The sequence below is a fragment of the Rattus norvegicus genome, chromosome 9 (assembly GCF_036323735.1).
Source record: "Rattus norvegicus strain BN/NHsdMcwi chromosome 9, GRCr8, whole genome shotgun sequence".
In the NCBI taxonomy this organism is placed as follows: Eukaryota; Metazoa; Chordata; class Mammalia; order Rodentia; family Muridae; genus Rattus; species Rattus norvegicus.
This window is the reverse complement of record NC_086027.1, coordinates 45,616,984-45,644,766: the sequence shown is the minus strand read 5'-3', so window position 1 is coordinate 45,644,766 and position 27,783 is coordinate 45,616,984. Positions and strand designations below refer to the sequence as shown.

The 27,783-nt window shown below is 47.3% G+C and overlaps 2 long non-coding RNA genes across 2 annotated transcripts in view; one reads left to right on the top strand and one right to left on the bottom strand.

The window, feature by feature from the left end:
* Window positions 1-27,489, top strand: part of LOC120094664 (uncharacterized) — a 46,560-nt gene extending 19,071 nt beyond the window's left edge. The window contains exons 3-5 of the long non-coding RNA XR_005489095.2: window positions 3,383-3,449; window positions 26,208-26,487; window positions 27,256-27,489. This is a non-coding gene — a long non-coding RNA (uncharacterized LOC120094664). The remainder of the gene's footprint in view (window positions 1-3,382; window positions 3,450-26,207; window positions 26,488-27,255) is intronic.
* On the bottom strand, window positions 11,756-18,284 carry LOC120094665 (uncharacterized). Its single transcript, XR_005489096.1, has 2 exons — window positions 17,982-18,284; window positions 11,756-12,238 (listed from the first exon to the last, which is right to left on the bottom strand). It is a non-coding gene; the product is annotated as an uncharacterized LOC120094665 (long non-coding RNA).
* Window positions 27,490-27,783: the final 294 nt, after the last annotated feature.

The following is a 27,783-nucleotide window of genomic DNA, read 5'->3' as shown; positions in this document are numbered from 1 at the left end:
GCTTGTTCCTGGGTCTTCCAGTTTCTTAAGAGAACTTCGGAATTAGCACTTCCATGGTTATTTCTGAGTTTTAAATTGATAACGAGTATGATTAGCAAGCTAGTAAAACCCATTGTAGGTCTCCATGGAATAGTATTCAGACTGCCGACCTGTGACCTCAGCTTGTGGCTCTGGTGCTGGTGGCTTCAAGCCCATCTTCACCAAAACTTTAAGAGGAGAAGCTATGGTGGGGGCAAAAGGCTTCCTGCCCGGAAGCACTGTAAGCTTCCGGCTGCTAGCTGAGCACCTTGCTTTCTCTTTCTCCATTCCCTCCAGTGGACTCTGCCTTCTCTGCAGCTTCCCAGGATCAGCACACGCCGGACATGGCAGGCTTCTACTTCGCAGTTCTTGAGAGATCCCTCCTGACATATTTCCACAGTTGGCCTGCATGCCAGGGTTTCATGTTGTGCTGTTACATGGGATGAATGTGCAAGAAGATGTGAATGTCTGAGTGAGGAATGGATGTTTTACTTTGCAAGGAATTTTGTGTGTGTGTGTGTGTGTGTGTGTGTGTGTGTGTGTGTGTGTAGAAACCAAGTGTCCAAATACACGAGTATATGGAGAACTATTTAAATTCAAAACAGAAGAAGACGCAAGTGTGAGTGTATGTGTATGAGAGACAACATGTACGTGTGGTGTTTGACTGTTCCCGAGAGCATCTCCTGTGTGCATATGTATGATTGTATATATGAGGGAGGATATTGTGCATGTGCTTGTATGAGCGTGAGTGTGGTAGAACATTTGGGGATATGTATGTGTGTATGTGTGTGTGTGTGTGTGTGTGTGTGTGTGAGAGAGAGAGAGAGAGAGAGTGTATACACATACAGGCATGAATATGAGTGTGTGTATGTATGTGTGTATATGTGTGTGTGGTGTGTGTGTGATAGATGCTTATGAAAAGGTGTGTGTGGAGAGTGTATGTGCATGTATAGCTATGAGTATGGGTGTGTATATAAAAGTAGAGATATCCTGGATCCTGGGGTTGGCCATGTTCCTAGCTGAGCATCACTGAGAACCGCCAATGACTTCAGGATCAGAATGGCCACCCCTGAGCCCTGGCCCACTCTGGTTCCCCTGATGTGAGGGTGAATTAAATTGTGGTGCCTTAGTCTGCTGAATCTTGGAATGGTTCGTAAAGTGGTAGGGGATATAGATAAGCAGAATGATCAGTTATTTTTAATATTTCCCAGATAGTAATGTGTCGTGTTTAGTAAAAGGTTTCTCTGAGGCTGTTTCAAATTAGAAAGGACAATGTCAGCAAACTGTGAGGGGGGAAAGATGCCTGAGTCCCAATGAGGCGCAGGCCTAGCTCATTCATTTGGATTCCACTCTCATGATGACTCCTGTTAACAGAATCACTGGTAACTAAACTTAGTCTTGGCTCCAAAACCAGCATTTATTTTAGAGCCCAAAGCAGGCAATGAGTGAGCTGTTTGGAGACTGACGATAGCTCTGTGGGATTTGGCTGGCATGGGCCTCTGTTCCTTATTGCTGCTTGGGTGGCTGTAAGGAGCAGCCAGTGGCCTCCTTGGCGGTCAGCAGCCTGCATAGATGCCCAGAAGTCTTCAGTGGGTTATCAGCTACTTCAGCCTCTGTGGTCTGAGCAACGTTCTACTCCCACATTCAAGCTGAAGTTCTAATTGCTAAAGGCTGGGAGTGTGACCTTATTTGGACATAGGCTGCTTCTAGAAGGAATTAAGCTAAAAGCAGGTCACTGTACAGGCCCCTACTCCAGTAAGAGCAGGCTCATGGCTGGGAAGGTGGTTCAGTGGGTAAAGTCCTGCCTTACTGGCATGAGGACCTAAGTTTGGATCTCCAGCACAAATATCTATATCTTTATCTATATCTATATCTATCTATCTATCTATCTATCTATCTATCTATCTATCTATCTATCTCAGAACAAAACTAACAAAATCCAGGCATGCCTACCTGCATCTTTGACCCTAATGTGTGGAGAGGAGCATAGAGGAAGAGAAGAGACAGTGGCTCCGTGGAGCCAGCCAGCAGCCAGTCTAGTGGAATCAGAGAGCCCCAGGTTCCAATGAGAGGACCCTGACTCAGAATAGAAGATGATGACCTCCAAAAATGACACCTGAGGTTGACCTCTGACCTCCACATACATACACATGTATACCCATACCCACACACCCGCTCCCAATACATGGGGCTGATGCAGGGAGAGGCTGGCTAACTTAAGGAGAGAGACCTCATGGTCCTCAGATGGAAACAGCCCCGCTGCCATCTTGAATTTGGACTTCAGACTTAAGACAACACACCTCTATTGTTGAAGGCACCCAGAGTGAGGTCCTTGTTTCTGGGAGTCCAAGAGACTTATGTTGCCTATGTAGGGGACACATGTTGGATATCTGCCTACTTTCCATGGTTTTACAAGTCATGACACTTTTGGGTACAGTCTAGACAACTGGACAATTGTCTTCAAATTAGTGAGTTTATCACACACATAGCAAGCCAAAGTTAAAGGGCAAAGGGCAACTCCATCAATTCAGGAGTTTAAGACACCTAACAGGGCTGAGTTGGGTGGGCCTAGGCAGAGAACAAACAGAGGCAACGTCACCCAAACAGTACTTACACTATCTAATAGACACAGTCCAGAGAAGCCATATTGAGGCAATTGGCTGGCTCAAGGTCTTCTCTCTATGGATGAACTTCTAGCTTCTTGCATGTGTTCTTACACCACAGGATAAATGCTGTTGTACAATTATAAACAAATAAAATGCTGTCTTTTATCCCCCATTAGGTCTGTCACCGCAGTGCCCCAAGATATCTGGTAGATATCTTGCTAGAAGCACACATCCCAATTCCATGGCGGCCCAGTGTCTCTAGCTGCCACACACTTTCTTACACTCAAATCGTTACATGAAAGACCACACAACACAAGTGATAAGATATGCTTGCCCACCTAACATACAATGCCCGGTACACATCCATCCCTTAAGAACATTCATAACAACCTGTAAAGGTACAGCATAGAACCTTAACATCAGCCTCCATGTTGTCCCGAGGCTACTCTCCCCCTCCTCCCCTCTCCTCCTCTTCCCTTAAACTTTTCCTCCAGCCCCATCCTGCCTTCTCATCCAATGATAGGCCTCGTTCTACCCTGTACTGGCCTTCACCTGTATTTTACAAATTAAATGGGGAGAAGGTTCTGGTGAAGCCACCTGAGTCCTGAGTAGTGACTAGGCAGCCATCCTTGGGGCAGTGGAATTAGCATCAAAATACAGATAACTCCAGGGCAAACCACAACAGATAAACAAAAGTGGCATCTGTTCGAAAGGAAGCAATGTTTTTATCGTTATCTGCTTTTTTTTTCTTCTCCCAGACTTAGGAGGGAAGCTACCTTGGAACAGAGAGTTTTGGATTTGAAGCCTGCTGAAGTCTAGGCCAAGGTAGGCTCTCCTCACTCCCAGAGTCTGCGTTCAGTAAGCATAAAGAGCACATGATGCTCGTTCCCTCTATAGCAGCCCAGAGCCACGCTCTACCCGGGCCAAAGCCCTTCGTGTCCCCTGAGACTTCGTTACTTCTGGAGGGCAGTCTTATTGGAAAGGACTCACCACATCTCTGTCCAATACTTCCGGTTCAAAGCCCGAGGAGCCATTGTTTAGTCACGTGACTATGCGTAGTTGGGTTGAGTCACTGCTCTTGTTTGGCTCAGTGACCTAGAGATCATGACCGTGAGAGATTGGCAGAGGATAAAGGCTTCTGGGAAGAGGAAGAAGGCAGCTGAGGACAGAGGAGGGAGGGCCTGGGCTGCATCCACAGTGGCTCCGCGGCATCCTGGGACCCATCCAGCGCCACAATAGGATGACTTCTAGGGATCTGGCAGAGATGTGTTATGGGCTGACGATGTACTGGCCTTCCTCCAGTGACCTCTGGGCCAGCGAGGAATATCTACAGAGATGTCTGGCAGCTGCTGTGGGTCCGATGGGCAGTGAATGACATTACTCCATTTATCAAAATGATAAAACTATTTTATTGGCCGGGCTGTAGATGGGTAGTGGGGATGGGTGATAGCTACAATGACCCTCTCCCCCAGCCTTCCAGCAGTGACCTTGGTTAGATGCAGGCGTGTGGGCCAAGGTGGCTTTGGTTTGGTTGTTTTTTTTTTGTACTGTGAGTGTGTGTGTGTGTATAAGCATGCACGTATGCATATATATCCATAATACATTATACATATGCATGAATGCATGTGGAAGCTAGAGGATGAACTTGGCTGTCATTCCTCAGACTCTATTCACCACCTTGTGTTTTTAGAGACAAGGGTCTCCCAATGACCTAGAACTCATCAAATAGGATAAGCTTGCTGGCCAGTGAGCCTCTAGAATCTGCCTGCTTCTACCTCCATAGGACTGTGATTACAACAGCCCTCTTTTCAAAACATAGGTTCTGGGAATTGAATGTGGGGACTGTGGTGGTTTGAATATGCTTGTCCCAGGGAGTGGCACTATTAGAAGGTGTGGTCCTGTTGGAGTAGGTGTGACCTCATTGGAGTAGGTATGTTGCTGTGGGTATGGCCTTTAAGACCCTCATCCCAGCTGCCTGGAAGTCAGTCTTCTCCTGTCTGCCTTTGGGTGAAGATGTAGAACTCTCAACTCCTCCTGCACCATGCCTGTCTGGATGCTGCCATGTTCCTGCCTTGATGATAATGGACTGAACCTCTGAACCTGTAAGCCAGCCCCAATTAAATGTTGTCCTTATAAGAGTTGCCTTGGTCATGGTGTCTCTTCACAGCAGTAAAGCCCTAACTAAGATAGGGCCTCGTGCTTGCAAGGCAAGAACTTTACCAATTGGTCCATATTATTGTTGACTATTGGTTATGTGTGTGATAGATGTGGGAGCGTATGTGTGTAGGTCAGAGGACAACTTTGTGGAGCTGGTTCTCTCCTCCCACCTTTACATGGGTTCTGGGGATCAAACTCAGGTCATCGGGCTTGTGTGGAAAGTGTGTTTACCCATGGAGCCATCTCCCCAGCTCCTCATTGTTGAATGACATCTGCTCCCTTTGTCTTTCCTACTCTGGCAATGACCTGGGTGGCCAAGGCCCCTGAGTTTAGGATTCCTTGCTGTCATAGAGCTGTGGCATAGTAGATAGTCCTGTATGGCCCTGTTCTTCCCATTTGTAAATACTTGTGCCCCTGAGTCCTGGGCCTTTCAGGTGCCCCACTATGACCATGTTGCTCACCTATGTTCTTCCTGCTGTAGATTGGTATAGTCAGGGCTTGTCTGGGATGGGGATGTTAGATGATAGAAAATAGATGGGCAGCTGAGGCGGCCAATAGAGAGGCATGAGAAGAAAATGCAGAGCAGTATAGTCAACCGATGGCAGCTAGGCAGGGGCAGCAGAGGGGCAGAGATGGGAGACACAAGAACCCCATCTCTCAGGGCCCAGAACACTACCTTGACCTGAGCCACACGCACTGGTGCCTATCAAAGCAGCTGCTCCTACGTCTGCATTCAGGGAGGAGGTTCCTTTCCAGAGCACGGAAGGGCTACCTGGATCCAAAGCAGGAGTGGCTTCATTTCCATCAGATACCTAAGGAGCCATTCTGGGGAAGTGTCTGCCTTTATGGAGTATAGGCTAGACTGTGTGAAGAGGTCCAGTGAGTCATTGTGGGATGGGAATAGTGGGTTCCAGCAGCCAGAACCTGGCCTTCTTGTCTTTCGAAGCATTCTCTTTGTCCTTGTGGTTTTGGTTTTCTCTGTCCATCATTCTTAACTCTCCTGGTTTTTACCTGTCTGTCCTGTCTTCTTTGGTGTGTTTGACATGCATCTTTCTAACCGGGCCCCAGCAGTTGGCCCCGCCTGTCTGAGACATCTGAAAACTGTCCAGATAAGACATGTGAAGGTGGGACATAAAGCAAGCCTGGAGCATTCAGGGAAAGTTTGCTGCAGGAAGTCATCAAGAACCTGAAAGGGCCAATATGGACCTTGTGCAAGGTGAGTCACCCTCAGATATACAGGTGTAATTCCTGAGGGAAACCTTGAGGCTTCGTTTATGCAGGTGTCAAACAGCAACCACTTAGAGCACTTTAGAAGAGTGGCTAACTAAAGTATGAAGGCCGGTTAACAGTTTTCTGAATGTGTGAGAGAAAATGCTTGCCCAAGACACAAGGGTATGAAAAAAGTAGGCTACAAATTCATACCCTGTGCTTGCAATTTTGGTTTGTAAATGAACAAGTGAACAGAAGTTATGTTTAAAACAAAACAATAAACGAACAACAAAAAACAATGACTGTCTTTATTTTAAATTCCTTTTTTCCTCTTAAAAATTTTATGTGTGTGTGTGTGTGTGTGTGTGTATGAGCGTGCACACATGCTGTGTGCTGTACTGGCACACACACACACACACACACACACACACACACACACATATACATATAGCTCGGCAGGGATGTGACTGTCATAGGACAACTTGAGGGTGTAGATTCTCTCCTTCCACCATCTGGGTCCCAGGGGTCAAACTCAGATCATCCGGTAGAAGGCCAGCTCCAAGGCTGAAATCTATTTGTTATTAGAGATGACTGTTGTAAAGAGGAAGAGGAAATGGGATGTCCTTGTCATATTGGCATGTGTGGGTGTCACTGAATTCATTCATCCTGGTCTATAAGCCTCCCAGAGACAGCATGTCCAGACATAGCTTGTGCTGAACTCCCAGGCCGAAAAGAGACAGGTCAGTCATTGCCCTGGGGGCGGGGCACAGTCATCAAAAGGTTTTACCAAGCATGAATTGACGAGACAAAAAACAGTTGTAACAAAACCTGACACACTTGGGTACCCGTGTCTGTGGGTTTAGCATCTGTTAGCATTTCTCTGATGGAAGATAGGTGAGGAATAATTATGCCAGTGTCAAACATGTATAGATCCCTGCCCTCACAACCCCTAAATAGACCGGTGTTTGTATTGTATCAGGTGTCATAAGCAGCGGAGGAGGGATTATTTAAAGCACCGGGGGTATGTATGTTTTTCATACGTGAGCCCTTGAGCACCCAAGGATGTTGTTAACTGTAGAGATGCCTGGAACCAATTGTCTGAAGTTACTAAGGAACGGCTGGACAAAGAGCAGGCTGCAGGACAGATCACCCCATTGCAGGAGATCAATGGCTTACTTGATAAAGCACTTGCTTTGCAAACCCCAAGTTTAATCCACAGAGCCCGTGTAAAAATGCCAGGCATGGTGGCGAGCTCTTGTAACTGCAGCACAGGATGGACAGAGGCAAGGGGATGGCCAGGGCTCATTGGCCAGCCAGATGAGCCAAATCAATGAGTCCAGGTTTAGTGAGAGAGACTGTCTCAGAAAGTAAGCTATGTTGAGGCTCGAGAGATGGCTCAGTGGCTAAGAGCACTTGCTGCTCTTGCAGAGGTCCAGACTCCAGTTCTTAGTGCCCATATTGGGATGTTCCCAACTGTCTATAACTCCAGCCCCAGGGATCTAACTCCCTCTTTTGGCCTCCACAGGTTCCTGCAAACAGGCATACACACACACACACACACACACACACACACACACACACACTTATACACACACACTTATACACATGTGCAGTAACTAGCACAAACATGCCAATGTCATGCACACACATGCATGCATACATACATGCACACAGACATGGACACTTGCACACTGGCACAAGTGTATACACATGTGCACTCACTAACACAAACATGCAAGTATCATACACGAACACCTACATCATGCATGCACATGCACACACATGAATAAACACACACACACACACACACACACACACACACACACACCATGATTCAGCCCCCCCCTCCAAAAAAAATCAGAAGTTGTAACTGAGCTTCTTGTTATACACTGTAATTCCATCTAGGAAAAGTGAACCAAAAGGATTACAAATTTTAGGCTAGCCTGGACTTCATAGCAAGACTTTGTATAAGGTGTCATACATAGACACCCCCCCAACCCATAAACAATAATGACAAAGAAAAAGAGAGAGAGAGAAAGAGAGAGAGAGAGAGAGAGAGAGAGAGAGAGAGAGAGAGAGAGAGAGAGAGCAGCATAGGCAAACCAGTTCTGCCAGGCTGGGATTCTGGGACCTGTCTCTCTCTCCCCCTCTCCTCCCTCCCTTTCTTTTTTCCTTCCTCCGCTACCCATCCTTTCTATCTTTCTTCCTTCTTGACAGGGTCTCATGTAGCCAAGGCTGGCCTTGACCTCACTACACAGCTAGAGATGATACCCCTGTGTTCCTCTCCTGAATGCTAGGATTATAGGCATGTACCACTATGTGCAGTTTTGTTGTGCCGGGGATCAAACCAAAGGCTTCCTTCACAATGGGAAAGTGCTTTACCCCAGAGCTGTATGCCCAGCTCTAACACTGTTTTCCCCATGGATCCTGATGGCTTTGGAGAGGTTGTTCTTGGGGGGAAGCAAGACACTGACAGTGTTAGGTGAAGGGTCTTGCCCTCTGTGATGGCTAGATGGAGGAGGATGGAGCCATGGCGGGTGGGGTGGGCAACTGCTTTACTCTTGCAGTTCCAGCCAGGGCGAGCCTTTCTGGGCAGCGGGACCTTCTTATTTGTAGGCAGGTGGATTAGGCCTGTTTCAAAGGTGAAGGAGCAGAGGCTTGGAAATGTTAAGGCGCTTGTCTAGGTTCCTATAGCTGGCAGGTGACAGCTGGGCGGTTACTCTGGCAGCCGTATGGCTCTGGGTCTATGCTGCTGCAGGATTTCTGGCAGGATAAATCCCTGAGCAAGCAGATGGTGCCATCAAGGAGGAGAGTGTCTCTGGGGGCAGCTTCATTTGGAGACTTTTTGTTAAGTGGAAATCTGAGGGTCGATGCCAGAAGTGGTCTCTTGGTGTCCCTGTGAGGTTTTCAAGTAGCGTGCACATGCTATGCAGGCTCTGGCATACTTACGGTGCGGTTCAAGCTCCTGTCATAGAGTCAGTTGTCACCTTGACGCCTTTGAGAATAGAAGTGTCAACTGAAGAGTTTCCTTGTTTGGATTAACCTGTGACCATGACTGGGAGGATTTTCTTAATCGAGAATTAATGTAGGATAGTCCACCTCACTGTGGGCAATGCTGCCCTGGGCAGTGGGCCTGGGCAATAGAAGAGTGGTGGGCAAACATGAACCCCCAAACAAGCCAGTAAGCAGTGTTCCTCTGTGATCTCTTTATCAGTTTTGGTTTCCAGATTCCTGCCTGAGAGTCCCCCAGTAGTGAACTATGACCCATGTTTTCTGAGTTGCTTTTGGTCTGTGTTTTAACACATGACAGGAAGCAAAGTAGGACCTCAGGTGGGCCCACGCTTTGATATTGTGACATGATGTCATCATCTACAAAGTTCTCGTTTAACAATTGAACAGTGAAGTTATGATATGTGTGTGTGTGTGTGTGTGTGTGTGTGTGTGTATGGTGCACATATGTTTTAGTGTGTGTGCACATGTAGGAATTAAAGTCAGGTGCCTTTCTCATTCTCTGCCTTATATTTTGGTGACATGTTCCCTCACTGACACTGAAGCTGACTCAGTCAGGCTGGTTGAGCCCCCAGTAGCACTTGTTTATCCCTCTCTTGAGCCAGGTTCTCATGGCTGGATGGCAAATACTCCTGAACCATCTACCATCTATCTCCCCAGCCACATGATAATACTTAAATTTGTTTTTACATTTATATAGCGTGTGTATACATGTTTATATGTGTGTATATGTATATGTGTGTGAGAATGTATATGTGTGTGTGAGTGTGTGTGTGTGTGTGTGCGTGTGTGTGCGCGCATTTGTATCAGAGGACAGTTTGTGAAAATCAGTTCCACACTTCCACCAAGTGTGTTCTGGGGATCCAACTCTCATCATCTAGGCGATTCATTCTAGCCTATTAACGGGCTAAATGGTGGGAAAAATAATCTTTCACAGTGGGCAGCAAAACAGGTACCTCACACACAGAACAGGGCACACAGAGGGAAGACTCCCTGCAGAGCAAAGAAGAGGCTAGTCCTTTCCCCTTTGGATGGGCCCCCTGCTCTTAATTTAGGACTGGCCTGGACTCATCAGCCTGAAGTGGGAGAGTGTCAGGATAGCTGCAGGCAGGAATGAAAGCCTGCTAGACCTTTGTCTCAGATTAGGAAGAGGAGGAAGGCAGAAGTGTACCATTTTCGCCCATCTATTTGTGGCTCTTTTGATTTCTGTCTGCCATCAGGGACCTGACTAGCTCTTAGTTCTTCAGTTTCGGGTGTTGGGTTTGCAGCAAGTGTCTCTCTGTGAGTTATCTTGTGACCCACGCACCATAATATTTTAAGTAGGTTTAAAATATTGGTTGAGGGCTTCCTTCACAGCTATGCTGGGCTGTGTGCAGCCTGTGGGCCATGGGTTGGACACTCTGGACAGGGTCCTGCAAGGCATCTGAACACAGACCCTTGGGGAAGGACATCTTGGTTCTCCCTGAACGATGTGGGCTACCTGCTCTGGTGTTTCCCCAGGAAGATAAGATGGTTTGTCTGAGGCTACAGTGATGTTCCAAGAAAGGCCCCACCCCTTCTGGGAAGGAAGGAGCATAAGAGACCAGCATGTAGGCTTTGAGAGCAGCTGGGCTGAGCAGAGAGGTCAGGTGAGGGAGCAGACACTGCCGGGAAGAACATATTGATTTCCTCCTTTTAAAGCTGGCCTGGAGTCCTTCATAATGTGTTCTCTTGAGGCTGACAATACCCATTCCCGTCACTGTCAGGGAAATGGATCTGTAGCGCTCTCAAACAGAAAGCAAACACTTTGCCGGGGATGGGCAAAGAGGGATTGGTTCTGTCCCCAGATACTTTCTAGAGGCCATGACAGTGGGTTTCTGGAGACAGAGGATGTAAGATGCACCAGATTAGCCATTTGGAGACACCATCTACGTGGGACATTGTTAACAAGCAGCTATTGCCCAGTCTGCTGTGTGTTGATTGGTGAAGCGCATGAGGGAACTAAGGAAGTCTGGAGGTGAGAGGGCTCAAGAGAGGTAGTATGGGATTCCCAGAGGAGGAGCGTCCTTGAAGAATCATCAAGGTATAGGAACACCATGCCCAGTACCTGGTCAAGGGGCTCCTGGCAGGGAGCTCGTGGGAACCTGATGTGTCTGAGTCCACAGAGTAAAGAAATTGCAGAGGTGAGTAGAGGTAGACTTGGGGCCAGCCCAGGTGTATATCAAAAAGTCCTTGGAGACAGACGGGGTGGTGTAGCTCCCTGATCATTCAGGGTACCATGCCAGGTCTGAAGCTAGACAAAGGGACTGGACTAGATTACTGCTTTGCCTCCTCTAGACTCATCCTGAGGTTCTTGTAGTCCCTGTGAGAGGCCCCAGGGCCAGTGTCCTGGTAGGTAAGATTGCCTTGAGGTTGGCACTGTCAGTCAGGAATGGTCACATTAGGATGCCACAAAGAGAATACACTGTGATATCTACTCAACAACTCATTCGTGTCTCTGCAGGACCATCAATAGTAAGATCTACCGGGTAAGGTACTCATTCTATGGCTGGTGGGGTGTTAGGCTGCCATTGCTGTGACAAATACCTGAGACAGTCAAATTTAAGGGAGGAGGTGGGCTGGGATAATGACTGGGTATAGTATTTACCTGGCAAGTGTGAAGGTCAGAGTTCAGATCTCCAGGATTGACATAAATGTTAAGTGAGCATATTGGCCTGTCTGTAATTCTAATGCTTGCAGGGCAGAGACAGGGTATATCCATTACTTTTTGTTGCTGTGATTAAAACACTGTGGAAGAAAGAGTTTATTTGGGTTCATGGTTTCAAAAGGAGAGTCCATAACAGTGAGGGAGGCATTGTCAGCACATGGCTAGAGTGGCAAACCGAGAAGCCATAAGCACCAAGCAGAGAGGACAAACTAGAAATGGGGTAAGTTTGTCCAAGGCTCTGAGCCTGGAATTCCTGGAAAGATAACTTACATGTTTGCTTGCCCCAGATAGTGAACCCATGACAGACTAAAGAACTGATTGTAGAAGAGCGGGTGAACCAGGGAGTTTATGGGTTACTTATGGAATCATGGATAACTCCAAGGTAGCCACATCACTGAAAAAGCCCACTCAATATGGGTGACCATTTACCAATGCTGTAATCCTGGAGCTCTCTGAAGGACTTTCAGGCAACTTGACAGGGAGGAGACTCTTCCCCAGGCAGCTCAGCTACTGGGTCTTCCAACTCCAGCAGTTCTTTGTTCCTGCCATAACCCTGTGGGTTGAAGGTAGACAGGGTAGTAGTGGGCTTGTAAACCTTCTAAGTTTCAACTTTCTCAGGCATGGAGTGTGGTTCAGTCTCAGGAGGTTTCTTCCTCCCTTCCTGAGCACATAAGTTAGGAGGAAACCACTATACAGTGGGAGAGGACACAGGTCTCACCATGAGAAGATTTTTTTTTAGTCATTCTGCATGCCATAGTCACACACAGATGTTTACTTCCCAGGAAAATGATGTTCTTTGGGACCTCATAAGTTGATTTGTGGTAGACCAGATGGCTCTTGGGGAAGGGCTCTATTTTTGCATAAGCCTGTTAATATGCAGGTCAGAGAGACCTGGGTCCCTTTTTAGCTTTATGACTTATAATTTCATTACAATTAATTTGTTTTCATTTCTATGACATAATGAACCTTTCTGTATTATTGGTAATAATTTTAGCAGTGCTGGGTATCGAACTCACTGAGTCATATCTCCTACCTCCCAGCTTGGATAATTCAACACATTGCCTCTAGGAACTTAGGAGTAGTTTGTTCTGGTCACATAGAGGGAAATGTGCTGTATCCTTCTTTCCAGAAGGTCTTGATGCTGTCTAAAGTTGTCCAGTTGATATGACCTAGCCTTAGTTTCCTAAGGGATATTTTGACTAGATGCTGCTCCTAGTCTCCTAGATGAACTCAATAGACTCCAGAGGAAGAACATGGGGTTATGGACTGTTTTCAGTTTCCTCAGATTGTGACCTCAACAACAGTCTTGGTTTTTGTGCTTTGGAAAAGAAGATTCCAGAACAAACATGATGGCAAGACAGGCAGTTAAGAGTTTAGAAGAAGCAAGGAAGAAAAAATGTTCTTTAGAAATAGCAGTTGAGCAAAGCAACTAGCCCAGATCCTGAAGGGGCACAGAGCTTATGTATCCCTCTTCCCATGCACCCTTACACCCAAGGGGAATTCCCAGGGAAGGGGCACCCTTTTCCTCAGAAGCCTACTTTACCCAGAATTCAATCTGTTAAAGTAGATGTATAAGAGGCAAGAGTGTGTCCAGGGATTTAAGTACTCCTAAAGTTGAAAGGCTTACCAGGAGAAAGGGTAACAGGCCTCTGTGAATGCTCTTCTACAGCAGGAGTCTCAAAGCTGCCTTAATCTGACCCAGAGAGCAAGGTTCTCTATGCCTTGTTTTGGGGCACAAACTAGCCTACTCATTGTTCCTTATGTCCTGTCATTTGTGACTTGATGGTTGATACATCCTAGAGCTAACTTCCTGGCTAACAGCAGGTAACTAACTCTGACCAGGAGAAGAAGGTATGGGTGATAATGCCTGGATGGACAGCCACGGGTTACAGCAGAAACAGACAGAATCCTGTCTATCCTTACACATGTACACACATAGGTGGAATTCCTTCAAGGGCCTGCTAGTCAGTGCTCTGTTACGATAACAGAACACTGAAGATAGTCACATTAAAAGGAGGGAAGGTCTACTTTTGGCTCATTGTTCTAGTCTGTCTTCAGCTGACTTTGTGGCTATGGGGGCTGTGGAGAGAGAACACTTCATGGAGGAAGTGTGGAATGAGGCAGACGGTTACCTAATACTGTGAGAAAAATGGAGAGAGGGAGAGAGGAAGAGAGGGAAGAAGGAAGAGAGAGGGACAGAGCCATAGAACCAGAGAAGAGAGAGAGAGAGAGAGAGAGAGACAGAGAGACAGAGAGACAGAGAGACAGAGAGAAACAGAAACAGAGAGACAGAGACAGACAGAAACATGCACACACAGAAAGACAAATAGATACACCCACAGAGACACAAAGGAAGAGGCAGACAGAGACAGACACACATACACATACAGAGAGAGAGAAAGAGAGAGGGAGACAGAGAGACAGAGAACGACAAGACAGAAACAGTCACAGAGAGGCAGAGACACAGAGGCACACATACACATACACACAGAGAGAGGGAGAAACAGAGACAGAAAGAGACAGACAGACAGACACACAAACACACATACAGAGAGAAAGAGAGGGGGTGAGGGAGAGGGAGAGAAGCAGAGCCAGAGCCAGAGCCAGAGATGAGACAGAGAGACAAGAGATGGGCAGAAGCGTCTCAGATCCTAAAATCCCCTCCAAAGATTTGCATTCCTTCTAGGCCCCTTGCAGAAGATTGCATTTTTTCCTGAGTAGTGAGTGCCATAGGTTGAGGATCAAGCGTGTGGGCTACTGAGGGGCATTCAGAATCTAAACTACAGCAGACACTCTGCATTTGGATGGTGAACGACATGCTTAGGAGTGGCTGCACAAAATCTACCTCCCATGACACCCTGCATCAGTGGCAAAGGGCTCACTGAGAGCCATAGAGTCTTCTCTCTAAGACAGGAACCAACCCTGCCTGGAGGCCTCCTGTGGAGTAAACAGGAGCTATGCTACCTGTCACCCCAAGCCCACTGTGGGGTCCACAGTAAAGTGGAGGGACATTTCTTGCGATCCTTTCAAAGACTGGGGACTTAGACCACAAGGAACTAGCTAAGGCATGTCAGCCTCCTCCTGGTAAGCCAGTGAGGGTAATAGGTGTCCATAGTCAGCCTGCATGCCGGTTCCTCTACACTTGACCTAGAAGGAGTGGCGCTGTAGGGATGCCTTTCTTCTTAAGGCTGTTGGGTAAGCATCACATCCCTTTAACTAACCTATGTGTGCCTGGCTCAAAGCTGAGGCTTCTTGTTGATTAGATTCCTCTGGAGCTCCCATTCGAGGCAACCGACAGTTCCAGAGAACGCAGGGGTTTTTATTTTGGGCTGAGCTTATTCCCATCCTTGAGCAAAAGTAGGCGAGGACCTAAATCTTTACCCCTGAGGTAGGGGGCAGACATGGCTGCTTGGGGTGGACAGAGCTGCTCTGGATTGGCTCAGAGAGGCAGACTGTGGAATGGATGGGACAGTGCTTGGAGGTGAAATCAGCTTCAGCACTTCTGCATGGTGAGGCAATGTGTATGGGGTTGGCTTGCCTCCACAGGGCAGAAAGTCTTATGGCCAAGGACACGCAGAGAACCTTTCCTCTTCCCTCCTGAAACATGGCATTCTTGTCGCATAAAGGACTGGGCAGCCATTCCTCCAGCAGGTTTTACCTAGAGGGACTGGACTTCATTCCTTCTCTCCTGGAACTACAGCTATAACCTGGGGCTGACCAGTGTCACTGCTCTTGTCCCTCAGCAAGATGGGCAGAGGAACATCCTCTTTGCCTCTGTGAGCGAGGCAAGTGTTTGTCGCAGAAGCATGAAGCCCTGAGTTCAGATTCCTGACCCCGATGTAAAAGTTGTCTATGGCGACCTGCACTGGGCAGTGGGTACAGAGACAGGGGGATCCCTGGGACTGGATGATCTCCTACTCTGGCCAATCAAAGAGCTGGAGAGTGATAGAGGAAGACACTAATGTTGACCCCTGGCCTCCATTCACACACCCACAAACACGTACACATACATACTCCTTGCTCCATAAAAACACAGAGAAATGGAAGGAGCTGCTACCAGTGTGGATGAGAGGCAGACGAGGGGCTTTCTGCAGGAAGGCACCTGATCAGCCGCTGCGCTTGCGGGAGGAAGTTGTTTGGATTCTGCCCACTCCTGCCCCTTATGTAGGCTCATATCAGAACCAGAGCCCGTGCCTTGTCTAAAGAAATTAGTGTTGCCCAGAGCCATCCATAGCCTCCAACGAGGCCTTTTTTTCTAATGGGAAAACATGCTCATTTGCCTAAATGAATCAAATCCATTCCTTTCCCATCCATATTTCATGGACTTCCTCTCTGTGTAATTTAATTATCATCGTTGTTAGTGTTAATGCCCCAGTTGGAATTGCTTGGCTCCCCAGATCTCCAGTGCCTGGTACTTCAATGAGGGGCCCTGGGGAGGAGCTGGGAGAACAAAACCATCTCTATGGTAACAGAACGCTATAATATTTCCCGGTGATCTATTGCTGTAATCTTGAGGATTCTGAGTATATTGCCAGCATTAATAAATAAGTCTAAATAACACTCTGATTATTTAGACTGATATTATTCTGTCCATTTTACTGATGAATAAACATCTCAGGAGGGCTAAATGCCAGGCTTGGAGGGAGGGAAAGAGAGGTGCCAAGGAGACATGAGCTTTATGCAGGGAAGTCCTCACATCCCTACTGGAGGGGCTGGGGCCTTCTTGAGACAGGGCTTTGAATGTGGAGAATGTGGAGGGCAGGTGGAAGGTGACCTGTGTAGTGGGTGCCACGCTGGCTTTTCCAGCTGTGTGCCTACACACTATTATTTGATTTGGTCATCTGAGAACTTGTGTCACACTGCATCTTGTCACCATCCTGAACGGGTTCTGCACAGTGGCAGCTTGCCTGTCCTCTTTCCTCAGCCTTTGTGTCCCAGTAGGGTATGTTGCAGTAAAAATAAAAAAAGGCATGTGTCGTGACCAGTTTCCCGCTCTGCGCTTTCTCTCCCAGGCTCCCTCTGACCCGGGCGGTCCGAGAACCATTCACTCAGTTGCCTTGGTAGGTTGTTACCAAGGCAGGCACACACATCCCAATTCCGTGGTGGGCCTGATGCATCCTGCCACCATACACTCTCTTGAATTAAGTTGCCACATGAAACAGGATTGTTGTGGGGAGGGTGGTAAAGGGAGGAGGATGGAGAGGGGAACACCCATATAGAAGGGGAGTGGGGGGGGTTAGGGGGATGTTTGCTTGGAAACCGGGAAAGGGAATAACAATTGAAATGTACATAATAAATAACCAATTTAATAAAGATGGAGAAAAGGAAAAAAAAGTCGCCACATGAAATAACACACCACATAGTAACCTCTGATCCAATTGATAAGATATAATTTGCCCACCTGGACAGTACAGAATCCTGTACATACCCATCCCTTAAAAATATTCATAAGAGCCTGTATCTATGCATAGAGAAGAATCTTAACATCTGCCACCACGTTCTCACAGCTCCTCCTCCTCACTCCTGCCCCCTCTCCTCTTCTCCCTCCCTTCTAAAACCTCTGTCCCTGCCTCTCTTCCTTCTCATCTAATGACAGGTCTTGTTTTATCTTGTCTGCTTTCACCTGAATAATGTCATCAACCTACGAGGGTATTCTGTATGCCAGCTGTATCTCTCCTCCTCAGTCCCCTCCCTTCTCCTGAGGGACCATAGAGGCTATCCTGGCTTCTGGCCTTAGCTCACTCAGCCAACCATCTCTCTCAAGCACCATCCTTCTAGGTAGGAGACATTTGGAGAGTTTCTTTTCCTTCCTTCCTTCCTTCCTTCCTTCCTTCCTTCCTTCCTCCCTCCCTCCCTCCCTCCTTCCTTCCTTCTTTTCTTCCTTTTCCTCTTCTTCCTCCTCCTCCTCTTCCTCCTCCTCTTCTTCTCTTCTTCTTCTTCTTTTTCCTCTCTCTCTCTCTCTCTCTCTCTCTCTCTCTCTCTCTCTCTCTCTCTCTCTCTCTCTCTCTCTCTCTCCTCCATCACAGGAGTCCTAACACCAGGGGATAAAAAATTCAATTTAATGTAGGGTGTGTGTATGTGTGTGTGTGTACGCGAGTACATGTGTGAATGCTGCCTGGGGGAGGCCACAGATTAGGAGGTCCTTCTCAATTGGTTTCCACATTTTTTCCCTCTTTGAGTCAGTTTCTCACAGAACCTGGAACCTACTAATTTGACTAGATTTGCCAACCAATACCTGTCCCCCTCCACCCTCCCACCCCAAAAAAGAAAATCCACATTCACTCATAGTAACCAACCTCCTCTTCTCTTCCTGAAGCCATGATAGAAGCGCGAGGCAGTGACTGGTGTTACTTGAGTCCCATGCTTGCCCAGGCTCCACGGCTTCTTGCAGCCCCTCCACAGCTCATGTTATCTTTGAACAGAACCTTTTGCTACTTTGTTACTTGTGTGAGCTCCTTCAATTCATTTGGACAAGACATGGAGACCCTGGAAACATCTGGTCCAGACAGAGGCCCCAGGTTACGTTCCATAATCCTCTGCTGGAAAGCAGACCCAGAAGCTTGTACCTGCCCTCCTCTGGAGGCCACGCCCATCCTCCGACTCTGGGATATATGACCTGTGTTTTTCCCACTGTGATGAACCAACATCATGAACACAGCTGTGTTTTCAAAGTCTGATGAGTCATCAAGACCGGGGGTGGTCTTCAGACTTAGCAGCGGCTTTGGATAGCTTAGGAGTGCTTTTCTCCTCCACACAATAAAAGCGCGTATCTGGGGCAGCCTGGTGTGGGAAGGATGACCCGGGCGCACTCCACCTGGGTGACTGAGGAGGGCTTAATGGATGCTGGTGGGGACATTGTGACAGGTGAAGGTAATCCTGGGTAGTGTGGTTGGGTCTCACCAGGACATATGACAGATGACAGAAACCCTGGGTAGCATGAACAGCAAGACCTACCATTATCTGAGGCAAAACTCAGGGAAGCTCCTGCTACAGGAAGGAATTGCTCAAAGAGGCTTCAGCTGTAGGCAGAGGCGAGAGTCCAGCCCACTGTGTGCTGATGGGGAGAGAGTTAGACACACCACGAGTGATTCTGAGTGCTAGGCTTAAGGGAGGAAAGACGTTGGAGGAGACAGACATGGAGTTATGTTGCCTTTGAGAAATGGTTTTACTGGAGCGTTGAACAGAGCAGCAGAGATAGGATGTTTCAGACTACCCACAGAGAGCTTGGCCTGTTCTTCTAAGGTCCCCTGTGATCAGGTGGTGGTGGCGGTGTCAGGGGTCATGCCATGAGGAAATAAGCCTAAGATTGGCTGATGTCACCTAACTACATTAAGAGACACCATGTTTTCTCATATTTTTAGCTGAAGCAGGTGTTTGAGAAGCCTCAAGGACATTTTTGAATAAGGGCTGGAAGAAGGATGAACCATGTTAGTATGTGGCCCGATGGTTGTCACTTGCACTGCCAGTAACCCTCTCTGTTTAGGGCTTTGCCATCTGAAAGGCCTTTGCTCCCGGCAGGTGACAGGGGAGACCTTGGCTCCCTGTGAGAGCGTGAGGGGAGAGAGGCTGCACCTGGAGAGTCTGGGCTCTGATAGCAACTTCCTACCTTCCTTGTGCTTCTGGCTCTTGTGAGGATCTTTTATCTCCAGATCCTCGAGGAAGCTCCAGGGTTAGTGAGTCTGACGTGGAAATGATGTGGGAGGCGGTGCTGAGCCTGCGTTCCTTGAGGGCCTCTGTGCCTGCCTGTATCTGAGCTTTGCTGTGACTTCCAAAATCTCATGTCCTTCTATAAGCCCCTCCTGACCTCTGGAGGTCTCTCCACTGACTTTTGACCTTCCCATGACCTTCTGCTTCTTTCTCTGTTCTTAGACATACCCACGGACCAACTAAAGCCCACCCTTGGCACAGAGGGCACAGCTCTGGGCACTTTTCTGTGTGTCCAGCCTGCCTATTACAGTTGATTGCTGGGTGCTTCCTATCAAACCTAACAGGTCCTAGAGCTGTACCTCTTCCTGAGTAGACTTCCTCCCAACCAGCAGCTCTATAACCTGCTCGCCTGGTTGGAGGAAGCCTCTCTCCTCCCAGGCTCCTGCTCCCCCTAACCCACCCAATACTAACTATATCCTCAGGTCTCCTGTGCTTGCTTTTTCCCTATTCATCTTCTGGGACCCAAATGTGGCCATTTGCTTTCCTTATCCCTTATCTACAGGTCCCCTGATGCTCTCCTGTGCATGCCATGTCCAGTCTCATAAGACAAAGGTTACTTCCTAGTCAGTCCCTACCTGGCTGTCACCGTGGAAACACTCTATCACACCTGACCCCTGTCCCTCTCAGTGTTGGTTGGAATCCAAAGCCCTCTGTTGGTGCTCAGGCTCCTAGGTCTCGGATTATAATTCTTGTCTTACGTTAGACCCTCCGTCCTGTGCTTCACGCTCTGATCTGTGGGGTGTCTACAAACAGGGGGTTTGTAGAGTAGTAATCCACAGAGGCAAGAAGGAAATACGGCTCAGTGCGTCTCAGCACCTGAACTCCTTTCAACTTCTAGCATCTGACACCTGGCGGTTTATTTTAGGACTATGTAAGCACAACACCATTTTGGAAAGAAGTTTCCTGATGAGAATTAACTCAATCCTGTGTGTAGCACAAAGCTTAAGTCATGCTTACAGTTGAAACTCTTAACCAAGTTCTTATGACCTCCTCTGTGGAGATGGGTTTTATTGACTGAGAGACAACACTCAAGTAAAGGTCTAGAGAGGAAGAGTCTGGGATAACTATAATCACCTGCAAGATTCAGGGGTGGCCTTGTGCCCTCTACAGAGATCCTTTTCTGAAGACCCAACCCATTATGTAGCACAGAGGTCACCAAGCTATCAATCGTTGTTGAGGTTTTGTCTTTTACTGTTTAATGGCGTGCTATGTGCTGGCCTCCAAGATTTGGAGTCTGAGGGACCCTGACCCCAGTTAATTCTGATTGGTAAATAAAGATGCCAGCGGCCAATAGCTGGGGAGAAGAGACATAGGCAGGGTTTAGGTTTCCCAGGCTTGGGACCACCAGGAAGGAGCAGAAAGGGAGAGAGGCACTATGGGATGGAGAAGGCCATGTGGGATAAAGGAGAAAGGAGAGCTGCCGTGGGCTAAGAGCCAAGAGAATGTGGCTCAGAGAACTGCCCAATTGGGGCTAAGAGCAGCCCAGATGAAACATAGTATGTAATAACTTGGGTTATGGATAAGAGGCAGATTCTAACAGCATGGAGGGTAAACATCTGCCTAGCTACTGTGCTGCTAAGGAGTACTAAAATATAAAGGCTGTGTGTGTCTTTCATCAGGGAACATAAATGGCATAAGATGTGAATTAAAAAAAATTACTTACAACTGTATCCATTCCAAGCCTACTGAGGGGAAAACACACTCTTCCACCGAAGAGACAACCCTGTGTGTTTAACATTCCTGCTTTCCCTAGTGCTTGTGTGACCACGAAGGACATCATGTCCTCTATACCAGTCCTTCCCTAAAGACCCATCCCATTATGTCAGTCCCAGGACTGGCTCATGTTGTCCTCTCTTTCACAGATGCCTACTGCTGCTTACTGGTGATGGTTAGTTTGATTGTTAATGTGATCGAATCTAGAACCATCTGGGAAGGGAGTCTCGATGAGGGTCTAGTTCAGATTGGCCTTGTAGGCATGCCTGTGGGGGGTTGTCTTGATTTGTAAGAAGACCCAACCACTGTAGGTGGCACCATTCCCTAGGCAAGGGGTACTGGGTTATATGCAACTGGAGAAGGCATCCTTAGCACCAGGACGTGCCCATAAATTTATTGTTCTCTGCTTTTGACTGCTAATGCACTCTGATCAGTTGCTTCAAGTGCCTGTTGCCTTAATGTCCCTGTAGTGATGGACTGACAGCTGGAATTGTGAGCTGTCAATTTTATACAATTGTATAAAATCCTTACTTCCATAAGCCACTTTGTTAGAGTGGTTTATCACAACCACAGGAAAAGAAATTGATAAACTCCTTCTCCAAGGACCGAAAGAAACTGCCCATTGGAGGCTCTTCTAGCATAGATCCAGGTGAGCACACAGTGTGCCCACCAAGTTTACACTTGATCTTAGCCAAAAGGCCGAGAAGCGATCCCACCAAGTTTATACAGTCCATCCTGGCCAAAATTGTGCCTGCGGTGATACAGAGGCTGTGAAGGAAACAGTTGAGCCCTTGGCAAAGGGCCTGGCCACAATGAGTCTCACTAGTCCTGGCATATTCCTGGGATTCTTACTAAGGACTAAATTATATCTCTTCCAAACTCATGTTGGAAGCCTTACCTCCCAGTGTGTCAGCCTTAAGAGGCTGGGCCTCAGGGAGGTGATTACAGTTAGATGAGCTCTTGAGGGAAAGGATCTAGTACTTTTTGTGAGAAGAGACACGGGAGAGGTGCGTGTTCTTTCCTGTACACACAAGGGCTGGGTATAAAGGCCACTCTTGCAAATAGTAAGAAGCCCTTACAGCAACCTGTCCTACTTCGCTTTCTAATGCTGTGGTAAAACGCTGCCCAAAACCAACTTGGGGGAGAGAGCATTCATTTTGTTTGCAGGTTAGCGATCATCTAGGGTGGGAGCTCAAGGTTGGAACCTGAAGGCAAGAACTGGAACAGGAACCACGGGAAGAACCTTCCTTAATGGCTTCCTCTCTGTGACTCGCCCAGCCTCGCTTTCTTTTCTTTTGTGTGTTTGAGAGGTCCAGAAACCTTCGGAGTAAAAATTTTCCCATTCCCCGGGAAACATACTAGGCTCCTCAGAGGGAGCCCCTGCCAATGGGCCTTTAGTCAGTGATGGCCCTGACGTAGAGAGGCTAAGTCTGGAGCTGAGTCAGCTCCTGGGACACCTACCTGGGGGAGATAACAAGGCTAGAACAGAGCTGGCCCTGATAAAAGCACGGTCAACCCAAATGGCGTAACTTTGTTAAACATATATGTGTGCCATGTTCAAAGGCTACAAGGTCCCTGCTGTGAGGGAAAACAAACCAGCCAAGGCCAGCTGTAAGAGCAGGTGGGAAGAGAGGTTATGTTAATTAACAAACGCCCTTCCCTTCCCAACACACATTTGCTCACGTAGATAAAATTACATTTCTTGTGCTCGCTTCGGCAGCACATATACTAAAATTACATTTCTTTGGAGGTTGGAGACACATTGAACATGAATTTTAAGCTTTATAGACTCCTGGCTGATTGTACAGTTTCAATTGTGTGTGTGTGTGTGTGTGTGTGTGTGTGTGTGTGTGTGTGTGTTTAGGGGCATCAGTTGTATCTCTTTTGTCAAGAAGTATGGTTGGGGTAGTAGAGGTCACATTGCCTTGTAGGAAAGGGACCCGGCAGACTCAGGAAACCGGGCTTTGGGGATGTGGGTGTGTGGGGAGTGGGTGGGATGGTGGATGTTGGTCTCACAAACTCTTCCAATCCTGGATCTCTTTCCTGAGGTGGTTTATCCAGTTCAGGAGGTCAGCGTGTCCTGGGTAAACATGGACAGACAGTTTATGTCAAAAGTTCACCTAGGCGTGGACTGACCCTATGTTAACGAGGTCTCCTCGCTCTCTCCTAGGCATCCTAAATCAGGGCTACTCCACTGTGATTTTCTTCCTGACAGATCCGTGGAACTTTATAAGAACGGGTGTGCGACACTAATTACAGACTGGAGACACACTCGCTGGGCAGTACTCACCCTTAGTGTTCATCAGGTCTCAGCTGCCGTTTGGGGTTCCCTGTATCTCAGCCAGCCTTTTAGGCTGTCTGCTGGTTCTCCAAGTGAGAGATCTGAGAGGCACTGAAAAGACAGCTACATAGAAAGTATGTGTGTGTGTGTGTGTGTGTGTGTGTGTGTGTGTGTGTGTGTGTTAGATCTGAGGAGAATCATTCTGCTGTTTTGTTTATAAATACCAGACTCTAATGTTCCAGAAAGAATGGACCCAGGCACCACTAGACTTAGGATTCAGCCCCCTGGAAGGAGAAATCATGATAGCAATGAGCCAACACCAAGAAATAAGATGTTAAGTGAACCACTGAATCACGTGATGGCATGTTGTTTTAAATATGGGGCACGGAAGAAAGCAAAGGCCTCAGGGTTGGTGAGAAAGAGTCTAGTCAGTAAGATCCTTGCTGTAGTGAGCATTGATGGCGGGGAGTTTGGAATATTACAAGTCTAGAACAGGTCTATTACATTTTTGACTGAGCTATCTCTAACCTCCTAAAGAGGTATTCCTAGTCCACCTCTGTAACAGACGTAACTTGCCAAAGCTCTATTCTTCACCAACAAAGAGCCAAGAATGCTATCAGGAAGATCTAGAGAAGTGGTTCTCAACCTTCCTAATGCTGTGACCCTTTCCTCAAGGGTTTCTTGCTACTTCATAACCATAATTACACTACAGTTATGAATCATAATATAAATATCTGATATACAGGATACATGATCCCCAAAAGGACCTTGAGCTGGGAACTGCTGATCTAGAGCCTGAAGCTGAGGTTTCTACAGTTGGCTAAACCTGCCTCTCTGGCGTTTCCACCAATACATTTTTAAAATGCCTTGATTTATAATTTTCTTTGTTCTTTTACTTTCACCCTCTCTCACACACATACCTGCTCACACACATATGCACACACATACCTGCTCACACACACCTGCTCACACACACATGCTCACATATACTCATGCTCACACAAGACACACATATACCTGTTCAAAAACACATATGTTCACACACTCTCACCCTCTCACACACGCACACATGCTCACACACACTCATACACATGCACACTCGCACATACACACACGCAATACACTCTATCACTACTACTACTACTTTATGACTACTACTAAAATGTTTAAAGAGCTGGGAACAGCATCTGCAACTCCAGCTTGATTGGAACAGGACAGGCAGATCTCTGGGGGTCACTGGTATAAGAAACATTAAGGGAGAAAAAGGACCCTTCCTCTGGACCCACAGGTGTTACCCAAGTGTGGCCTAGTCTATTTTCCCCCTTCAACTGTACACTAAATAAAATAAAGAAACGAAAAAAAAAGAGAAACATTAAATATGTTTGTTTTCCATGAAATTCTATAAAACTTGTATTTACAACCAGGAATTCAAATCTTTTCATCTCCCCCCCTCTCCCACCCACCTTGTAAGACTTTCATACAAACGTTTTCACGGCCCCACCTCTTCAGTAAAACTTAGTTTACACAAAGACCTGGCTGCATCCTGTGATTAGAGGGCTGACCTCTTGCCCTTCATTTCCTGTGTGCCAATTCTTTTAGGACTAGCCAATCAGATAAGACTGGGAGATGGGACCTCAGCCAATGGGGAGAGGATAGTCACCACCCGAGTTAGAATAAAGCCCAAGTGCACTTCTGGCCCCTGAGTGTTTTGCTCTTTGGAGCACACCCTCTTGATCAGGAGTAAAGTTTTACCTCATCCAGGCACTTCAGTTGGGCTGCTGGTTTCTTTCTTTGTGCCTCTCAGCTTATTGCTAACACTGGCCAGACGGTCTAGCTGAATTGCTAAGCTCCTGGTGAGAGGCTCTGTTTCACAAAACAAAACAAAACAAAACAAAACATTGAGAGAAAATGTCAACCTATGGCTTCTACATACATGTGCATGCTTATGCGCGCGTACACACACACACACACACACCTTGGGGAAAGTAAAAACAACAGACCAAACATAGATGGTAAAGAGGCTTCTCTGATCAGTTAGCAAAGATGTATCTGTATCAAAAGTTCCATGAAACCTAGCCTATATCCCCGCACTCCATTTCATCCTGGATGTCCCTGGTCCTGGCCACTTGCTTGTTCCCTGGCTAGTTGATGTTCATGATGGCTCTTGGATGGTCCCTGGCTATAAGACCTTTCTACCACAGTCATGGAGCCCAGTTACAGAGAGCCTCTCACAAGATCATACAGCCTCTTTGGGATGGGAAGGCACAGACATTTCCGGTGTGGTCAGCTTCACTTAAGGTCTGGCCTGGGGGACGGGTAGAGTGAAGCCCGGTTCTAAGGATGGAGGTAAACAGGAATGAGAAAAGCAAGCTTTCTGAGAAATGACTGTTTCTTGTTCCCAGAAGGCTGTGGGAATTGGCAGGAAGGCAAAGGGACAGGTACCTAGATGGGACCCATAAAATACCCAAGCAGGCATCTGTTTGGTGACTGCTCAGCCTTGGTTTTGCCCATCTGGAATATAAAGCCTTTATTTGTCCCCCACCCCAATTTTCCACTGCTAGGACTTCTGTTGTTCTCAGCTGTTCATTTCTTTATGCCAGGGAATAAACTTGGCAGTCCTTTAGACAACCAACCTGGTCACCTCCATTCCAAGGGGACGTAAACTGTTCCAGTGGTTGTGAAATCCAGACACGGTAGTGTCCACAGAGCAGGTCTTGGCCAGCAGACACCCTGTGTCTTTGCTCCAACAGCCTAAGTGTGCTCTTTGGCTGAATCTCACGTGGTCCTGACTGCCATGTTTTCCTTCCATCCCACCTTGCAGGGAAACTCATTGAACTCGGGAAGTAAACACCTCAAAGGCTTCAGAAATTCCTGGAATATTGACAGAGTCACAAGTCCTCCACCCAAGCTTATAGGAGCCGTAAGGACTTCTGAGAGACACGCCAAGAGACAAGCCATGTGGCAGAAGCCCAGAACAGAGCTGGCTGGAAGAGGCAGAGGCAGCGGAAGTACAGGAAGAGTCTCAGATCAACAGAGCTCCGGGAAAGCGCATGCTCCGGCTGTGGAGCGACCTGCAGGCTGTGCATAGGTTCCCGGCCTTGGTGAGCTGTCATTCACATTGGGGTGGGCGTTGCTGTTGCACCTGTCTTTGAACCATTTCTGTCTCTGCAAGGAACGTCTCACCTATCGTGGTGGTTTTGATGGGACTATCCCCAGTTGGCTCTGGCATTTGAATACTTGGTCCCTAGATGGTGGCACTATTTGAGGGAAAGTTAGGCGGTGCGGCTTTGTTGGAGGAAAGGCTTTGAGAGTCTGGAGATGTGTAATCTCACATGTTCTGTTTCCTGCTTGCAGCTCAAGATGTGAGCCCTTAGTTTCCTGTTTTTGTAGTCTTGCCTATACTTCACAATAAGGATTCTAATTCTCTAAACCACAAGCCCAAATAAACAACAACTTCTTCTTCTTCTTCTTCTTCTTCTTCTTCTTCTTCTTCTTCTTCTTCTTCTTCTTCTTCTTCTTCTTCTTCTTCTTCTTCTTCTTCTTCTTCTTCTTCTTCTTTGTCTTCTTCTTCTTCGTCTTCTTCTTCTTCTTCTTCTTCTTCTTCTTCTTCTTCTTCTTCTTCTTCTTCTTCTTCTTCCTCCTCCTCCTCCTCCTCCTCTTCCTCCTCCTCCTCCTCCTCTTCCTCCTCCACCTCCTCCTCTTCCTCCTCCTCCTCCTCCTCCTCTTCCTCCTCCACCTCCTCCTCTTCCTCCTCCACCTCCTCCTCTTCCTCCTCCTCCTCCTCCTCCCCCCCCTCCTCCTCCCCCTCCTCCTCCTCCTCCCCCTCCTTCTCTTCCTCCTCCTCCTCTTCTTTTTTTTTTGGTCTCCAGTTGGTGATACTATTGGGGAGACGTATAAGATGTGACCTTGTTGGAGAAAGTAACCGTGAGCTTTGAGAGTTTAAAGACTGGTGCCATTTTGAGCTCCCCCAATCTGCTTCCTGTTTATAGTTCACAATGTAAGCTCTCCGCTTCTGCTCTTAGTATGTAGTTCCTGCTGCCTCTGCTCCACCATCCTGGACTCCCCTCCAGAACCCTAATCCCAATAAACTCTTTTTTCTACAAGTTGCTTTGGTCATGGTATTTTTTCAGAGTAACATAAAAATAACTAATACACCCACAATCTTGTAAGTAACCCCAATAAAACTCATTGAATCACCAAGTTAGACATTGGTGAAATTCCTCCTCATTGTTTCCCAGTCTGGGATGAGTAGATATTTATTCATATCTCTCCAGAAATACTGTTACGCAGTAGGATCTTCAACACCAAGGATATTGAGGAGGGTCTAAGATGTTGCTGAATGAACTCTTCTTGAAGATTTTCTGGGTGAGTAATGATAACATATTTCCAAGGAGAGA